The sequence below is a fragment of the Perca flavescens genome, chromosome 10, assembly GCF_004354835.1.
Source record: "Perca flavescens isolate YP-PL-M2 chromosome 10, PFLA_1.0, whole genome shotgun sequence".
In the NCBI taxonomy this organism is placed as follows: Eukaryota; Metazoa; Chordata; class Actinopteri; order Perciformes; family Percidae; genus Perca; species Perca flavescens.
Window position 1 is genome coordinate 31,441,950 of NC_041340.1, and position 8,297 is coordinate 31,450,246.

Here is an 8,297-nt window from a genome sequence, read left to right on the forward strand (position 1 = left end):
ACTCTGTGTTGGATATGATGAAACCGTCTTGTAAGCATGATGCAGTCCCTTCCCTGTCACAGTCGAACTGGAGACAGTCAAAACCAAGGTGACAGATTTAATCTGCAGCCAGCTGCTAACTGGCTTTTATCTAAATACTCCGGGGTCCTGTGACGAAACGGGTCTTAATGTTCTCCCCGGTTTCAGTCGTCTCTCCACCCTCTGTGCTTCTCTTCACACCCATTTTTAACCTTAACCCTTTCCTAATACTCTTTTCCTTCTACCTGTTTTCTCCATTCTCACACTGTAGCTTTCCTTTCTTCCTCCTTTCCTCCCACCCGTCTGACTGCAGTCCTTTTTTTTATCATTACAGTCTTGTTTGTCTCACTTTATCTTATCTTCCCTTTTCTTTTCCCTCTCATTTTTCCCATTTTCACCTTGTATTCTGGCCTCCCTCTCTGCTAGCTCGTCACTTTCTGTGTCCTTTGCTTCTTCCTTTCTTCTTCTCTTTAACAGAACCCTCTTTTCCTCCTTCCTCATCACTTCACCTTCCTTCTCTTTCCCCTTACCCTTCCAATCACCCATCTTCCTTGCTCTTTCCACCTTCCCTCTTTCCTACGTTGTTCATAGTCTTTCCTCCATCTCCTAACCCTCTCCTTTTGGTCTTCTCTGCTTCCTCTCACTTTCTCTGTCTTTCTTTATGCACAAAGACAAAATGTGCATAAAAACAGGTGTATGGAAACTCACTTCTTGTCTCATCCTCCCTACCTCCTCTTCTTTCTTTCAGTCACATCCCTTTCATCCTTCCTCTTTCCCCTCTCATGCCTCTCTTCCCTCATTCTCAGCGTTATCTCTCATTCCTCCTCCCTATTGCTCCTCTCCTTCCAGTTAGGCTCCAGCAGACTTGATAAAACAGCCTCCCAACTCTTTCACCATTCTAAGCTGTCACTCCCCCACTATCACCACTCCGCACCCCTCCTCAGGCACTGAGTTTGTACAAGTAAGTTGGAACATGATGATGATTTAATGACACAACATGATTGGAAGCTGTGCACATCCACTTCATTTTGTTTACGTGTGTGTGTGTGTGTGTGTGTGTGTGTGTGTGTGTGTGTGTGTGTGTGTGTGAGTAAATGAGTATGCATGTGGTCGCCAGTGTGAGTGAGTGAGATGCTTCCTGACATTTCAGCAAAGGTTAATGGAGAACTGCTTCACACCTTCTCTCTGCACATCAGACAGAGAGAGTGGGAGGGGGAAGAAATAGCTAGAAAGAGATAATGCAGGAGATGTGAGGACTACAAGAAAGATTACAGTCAAAAGAAAGAAAATCTTATGTAAAATCCAATGCGAATGTAAATACACAGCTTAGATTAGATTTCTTTTGGTGGCAACCCAACATATCACACACACAGACCCCTTATGCTGCAGAGAAGGCACACATACAACCTTACAACTTAATATTTGCAGACACAAATTATTTGAGTTTTAATCATCATATTTAAAAAAAATATTTTTGAATACATGGCTCAGTTGTGAAATTTTGGTAGAAAAAGGCAAAATCATTAGCTTTCATTTATTGATGCAGTAGTCTATATCCACGACATTCCACTTCCGGAATTGCTCCATTGCTGCCAGAAATTCTTCCGGATGACACTCTTTTCAGCCTGATGTCCGATTTTAAACTCCGGTGGATTTCTGAGGACTATGGTTAACTGCTCCTCAGATCTCTGCAGGGTAAATCCAGACAGCTAGCTAGACTATCTGTCCAATCTGAGTTTTCTGTTGCACAAATAAAACTTTTGAACGTACATGTTCCAGCAAAACAAGTTCCTTCCCGAGGCTATTTTGCAAGCGGCACCGTGGATCTGTCCGGCCCAAGACGATTGTGATTGGTTTAAGAAATGCCAATAAACCAAAGCACGTTTTTCTCCCATCCCAGAATGCTGTGTGGACTAGCCAGACCCTACTTGGCAGCGCTGCGGAGGAAGATCTGACAAAGCCAGACTATTGTTGTCTTAACTCCATATTGTTATTCCTACAGTTGTCATTAAGATCTAAAGATTACACAATTGCACTAATTTGCCTGAAGAAAGTATGATAGCAATAGAATTATGATTTACTGTAATTCAAGTCTCTGAATTAAAGCTGCTGAATAAAATGGCGCTGTAACGTTGGCACCCTCATGTGTGTATTTAACTTATTGTGGTTTGTTTGAGATTCAAAGCAGGCTGTGCCATCCTGTGCAGCGGATTGGTGGATAAGGGAAGTCCCGCCCAGTTCCTGGAGGAGGACGCTGATTGGTGTGGCACTGACCGACCAATCAATGAAGACCGCCTCCGGCTTAGGGCAGCTGCCAGACCAGATTTGTTTTACTTGATATATGACAGTGTGAGGAAGTGGGCCAGGGTTGAGCTGATAAAACTGATATCCTTCTTGCATCTAACAGGTTTGTTTTGTAAAGAGACATTAGGTGCAGGGGTGCTGTGAGTATTGTGTTTTACCAAGTATTTAAGTTAGAGAGAATTTTTGTTTATCCTTTTGTTTTATACTTGTAGTAGTAGTATTGGTAGTCTTCCTTTTGATGATCTTTTTGTTATATTCTGTTTTTGAGTTCCACAGCACCCATCGGCAAGTTCTTTTTGCTTTATTCTAAATAAATCTCCTTTCAAATACCAAATACATCTTGTTTATGTTTATGTCCTGGTACCCCTAGCACTACGGGACATAACAGGCGCCTACTGACTTCTAGGGGTGGGAATCACACTTCCCTCACGATACGATACATGGCTCACAATACCGATAATATCACGATTACAGCGTTCTGCAATAATCGATATATTGCTAGACAATCCGATAATGATACATCACAATATCTGTCCAACTATGAATACAAAATGCTAGTGAAAAGATTAACTACAGGTTTTCTTTCTTTATGCTATTGCTTTAGTGCAAATCCAACCTGTGTATGCAAACCTGTATACATTTTATGCTCATACTTTTTAAACGCTTAACAAACTTTTTTTTGCGTGTAAACTTTGAGACATTTCAGTGCTTAAACTTTTAAAGAATGACAAACTTGTTTTTGTGTCTATCTGGACACATTTAACTGCTTATCAACTTGTTTTATATAAAAGCATTTCAGAATCTACCAGCCTCTTTTTTTTAATACCAATATCTCAGTGATTACCAGCTTCCTAAAATAAACTTGGGAACATTTAGACACTAAACACTAAGAAATATGCATGTTCCTCTTCAGGAACAGCAATTGATCGGCATGCTCAGAGGTAAGCATACTTCTCTGAGTGGTGATTATGTCACCAGTAGTCGAAAAGATCCTTTCAGCAGATACACTGGTCCCTAGGAAACACAGGTATCTTTGTGCCAGCTTTGCAAGTGGTGGGTAGCATGGTGCCAGAGATTTTCACCATACGAGTGGATCATCTGTCAGTGGTAGCGGTGAAGCTTCTTGGTATTGTCTGGCCTCCTTTTCAGCTATGGAAGTAGCTGACACTGACACCAAGGGGGATCTGGTCTTAAACATCTGTCCAATTGCAGATTTCCTCTTCTTGGGTGTGTCGGCACTGGAAAGATGATTCCCATTCTCACTGGTGCCAGGCAATTCAGCAGCCCTCTGCTCATCATTTCCTTCCTCATCAGCAGTTCTCCCTTTAGCATTCTCCACTTCCAAATTGGCATCCTCCTGTAGAAAATGAACAGTAGCACACATTTTCATTGTTATCTAAAAACATGTTCACTCATCAACTAATCTCTATTGTTTAAAAAAATGTATATGTGAGTTGTTCATGTGGATTCCTAGAGGGCAACACAGAAACTGAATTCACATGACTTAGACTCACAAGATGTAATTACCTTTTAAAGCAGCAGCCTTTGACACCACTTTGGCATTCGTCTCCTGCACATCTGCTGGCGACAGGAAGAGCAGTGATTTGAACCTGGGGTCCATGGCTGATGAGATGTATAGGCAGTCTTTCTCGTGAGTAGAGTCATATCTTTTTGACAGGTCTTGATTGATGGTGCTTTGTATCTCTTTGACGAGAGGGGAATCCTCAGTGGTGCAGATTGTCTCGTTCAAAAGTTGGGCATGAAGGAGAGCAATAACAGAAATTGTTGCGCTCTTCTCCTCGCACATAATGTGTGTGGCCACCATCACTGCCTTGAGAACTTGGACAATTTGACACGTCTGTCTCAGTCAGGCTGCAGTCAGTCACATTCTTCCTCACCTTTAATGTCAAAACAGGGCAGAATAGAACTTTCATTAAAGGTCCCAAGGCATGAAAATTTCACTTTATGAGGTTTTTTAACATTAATATGCATTCCCCCAGCCTGCCTATGGTCCCCCAGTGGCTAGAAATGGCTCCTTATGAGGTCTCCTCCTCAATAGCTACAGACACAGAAATGGCACATACTAAGAAAAGCTCATTGTGGGACTGGCTCTAGTGGCTGTAATTCTGCACCAAGGCTGAATTTCGGGAAAGAGACTTCAGATACAGTATTAGGGGACTACTAAGGTCTATATAAAAGCATCTATGTCATGGGACCTTTAAAACCATGAATTTTATGAACTAAACTGTGTAAATACGAATCTGTGACATTTAATCAAGGTGCTATGTTTCTATTCTTGCGTTAAAGCTTATATATCAAATGTAATGACCAATTTACATTTTTATACAAGTCACATTCCCAGTCATTCCAATTCAACATAAAGCATAGGACTTTAATTAGAAATCATAACTTGATATATTAGGCTTCATTCACAACCTCTTCATTAAAATAAAATATGTGATATAGAAACAAATCAGATTTTTAAATCTTTATGAGAATGCATGATCAATAACTTACCTCAGGAGACAAGAGGGTAGCGCAGATAGCAGGCTGCTGCTCGAGAAACCTGGAGAGCATCTCGTAGGCGCTGTTCCAGTGGACAACAACATCAGTAATGAGCTTGTGTTGTGGAAGCAGCATTTTCTGGTTTCTCTTCAGCGCATCCGCGGCTATGCTGCTTCTGTGGAAGAAGCCGGAAATCCTCCGAACTTTGGCAAGCAGTCAAACGACGCAAAACACCTGATGGGTTCATATCCAGTCAGCTCGACAACTACAGCCATATTCAAAGCATTGTCAGTAACTACAGTACAGCTGTTTTTTTTTCAGTAAGCTTTCATTCCTTCTTGGCCTTCTCTATCACCTCTGCGATATGAGCATCAGTGTAAGTCATTGTTACATTATCGTGCATTTCATTGTTACATTATCGTGCATTGCCCTTGTTTGCAGCACGTAGGAGTGCATTTCCCACTCGTCGTTATCAATAAAATGGTCCAACCATCACAGGTGATCTCAACCCTCTCTGCAGACTGGAGTGCTTTCTCAACCTTTCCTCTCGTCTCATCATAAAGAGTTGGAATGGCTTTTTCACTGAAATATTTTCTTAGTTCCAGCGTTTGCAGCATATGGCGAAAACCTTCATTTTCTATCATGCTGTATGGACGAAGGTCCTTGCAAATAAATACAGCAACTGACTTCGTAATACTGGCAGGAAATTTGACTTTAAACATTGCATTCACAGCTCCAGTTTGATTCACAACTTTAGCATTAGCCCCTTTATCGATGAAATCAGGGTAGTGGCGTTGCAAGTGGCTTTGCATGTTCATGGTTTTACCCGTGTACTTTACTTTTACCAGGCAGTTCTTGCATGTTGCGTACTCCTTGTCGAGTTTGTTTGTCCGTTAATGGTATAAAAGCCGAAGTGGGTCCAGACTTTGGACTTAAACGAGGCTGAGGCATGTCCTATGTTATTTTCTTCACACTGCTGTCTGCCATGTTGAAAACCTCTTCCTCTTTGGCTAATTAACGTTAATGTTCAAGTTTTCCTCATTCATGTGTTGAACGCCACCTTGTGGAGCCATGAAGTAGTGACGCTGGGAGCAGGAAAATCTATTTTGAGCACATTATTTTATTAATTAAAATATCGATATTTGGCACCAGCATATCGATTCTCCTATCGCTATTTTGTCCTACCCCTACTGACTTCTCTAGGAGTTAATTCACCATACACATCCACTCAATGACACAGCAAATTCAATCGCTTTGCAGCACCATCACCAACACCACAAGAAATCACAATGGCAAACATCAATAATAGCTAAGAAAGAAAATAAAGAGAAAATATCTTCCGGTTATCTCCTGAGTGAACATTCATATTGAATATTTTATATACAGGGTGAAGGTTTTCTTATTGTTGCTGTGGTCAAAGAGTTTATGAATGCCTTTACATGGCCTGGAACCAGAAAATATGAAAATAAAAATAGACAGGGTGTCAGAAGACCAATGTTATTAATTTCAAAAACAGTACAACTCATACCATGTCCAATTTGACATATTTTTAGTAAATAAGTTGATGGTGATGTAGCAAACCCAAATTTGTATCATATAGGCCTTGGATTTGGTGAGCAACTTGTTTCACATGTAAACAAATTCAGGGCACACTGCAGGAAGGGTTTAATGTTATAACTCAATGAAACTTGGTTATTGTCTATTAAAGAATAGTTGTGAGGTACAAAAAGTACCGCTCTTTAACACCACTGTATATCAGTGAGTGTCCTGCATGTTGTAGTATTTATTTATCCATAGACATTGAGCCAACCAACAGATTGGTGTGTCGGTGAAACGATCTATCTGTGTCACGTTCATTGTCTGAAATTGAACTATTGCTATTTTACATGCAACATCTGTTATTTCGAGGTGGCCACTATAAAGTATTTCTGCTTCTCAGCACAAAGTATGATGTTAAAAGTTGATCCCAAATAATATATTCACAGCTGGATTCAGATTTCATAAAATGCTATCGACCCCAACCATATATTCATTGGAAAAACATACCAAGGCACAACAGATTATTTCTTTTTAACAGAGATTTTAATAAATTGTATCATTTTGTCTGTAAATGTACCATACAAACTGTTAATATACTGTTACTTACAAATACAAAGTTTAGGACTTGGACATGGGACTTGCTGGTCTTGACTTTGGACTTCATAGTACTGATGGTCCAATGAAGCTTTGTGAATCATTTTCTTTGTTTTCTGAGCTGCAACATGTTCCTATTTACATGTTGTGATTTGTATAGTTACAGCGTGTACAAAAAACAAGGTAACATGAGACACAGCCATCTTCTAACAGTAAACAAACCGGGAACTATATTCTCAGACAGGCTTGCTGCGAGCATATCACTCCGCCCAAGTACTATATTCTTCCGCCTGAGAATATAGTTCCCGGTTTGTTTACAGTTAGAAGATGGCTGTGTCTCATGTTACGTTGTTTTTTTGTACACGCTGTGACTCTATAAATCACTACATGTAAATAGGAACATGTTGGCGTTATTTTCTCACTTATTCGGAGGAGTAGGATTGCTGGAACCATTCACCTGCATGTTCTGTGCTGGCCTGATGCCGCTGGAGCCGTCAGACAGCATTACAGCACGCACGGAGATGAGAAGGGTATGTATCAACTTGTCTAACTCTGGGGGTTACGGAGAATAAGCTAAATTCCCAATAAGTCGGCGTGTTCCTTTAATGATGTGAAAAAATGTGCGTGAGATATCCATACATGAACATATTACGAGTAATCATTATTCCCACATGACTTCAGTTCACCACCTCACCATCTGCATCACTAATTCCCATTGTCTCCAAAATGTTTGTACGCATGTGTCAGAGTTTGTGTGGAGGACCGCACATTCTGGTTTGTTATTTATAAATCACAACTTTTGCATGGGAAGTGGCGTATGCACATTTTCAGCCCTGTTTTGTGTGTACTCCACATTTATAAACGAGACCCCAGATGTGTTTTTCTCTTCTGGAAGACTACTATTTAGAGCATATATTCCTGTGTTCCCCATTGATTTAAAAACCAATGCCCCGTGTGAGGGTCGAACTCACGACCTTCAGATTATGAGACTGACGCGCTGCCTACTGCGCCAACGAGGCCATGGAAGCAATGGCAACCGTTGAGAAAATGACAGAAAGACTAACAATTCTGTCTGTATACTCAGTAAAAACAATGTATCTGCAAACCCAAATACTCACACAAAGGCTAAAATCAAACCTAGATGCTTTGTCACGACCCCACGAAAAAGCCATGACAAAAGACGGGGTGCAAAGGTTGAAGGAAACGCAGGACTAAGAATATAACCACAACGAAAAAAATGATAATTCAGCGACTGTGGTAGTCAGTTTAGTCAGTGGTGAATGTGTGTGCATGGATGAGCATGAGGTGAAAGAGATTTACACTGGACAGCGTAAAAC

The 8,297-nt window shown here is 40.7% G+C and overlaps 1 long non-coding RNA gene and 1 other non-coding gene across 2 annotated transcripts; both read right to left on the minus strand.

Moving 5' to 3' along the window:
- Nucleotides 1-3,321: 3,321 nt before the first annotated feature.
- On the minus strand, nucleotides 3,322-5,016 carry LOC114562278 (uncharacterized). The gene is made up of 3 exons (XR_003693475.1): nucleotides 4,840-5,016; nucleotides 3,850-4,220; nucleotides 3,322-3,679 (listed from the first exon to the last, which is right to left on the minus strand). It is a non-coding gene; the product is annotated as an uncharacterized LOC114562278 (long non-coding RNA).
- Nucleotides 5,017-7,906: 2,890 nt separating this feature from the next.
- On the minus strand, nucleotides 7,907-7,979 carry trnam-cau (transfer RNA methionine (anticodon CAU)). The gene has a single exon. It is a non-coding gene; the product is annotated as a tRNA-Met (tRNA).
- Between the last annotated feature and the right edge of the window lie 318 nt (nucleotides 7,980-8,297).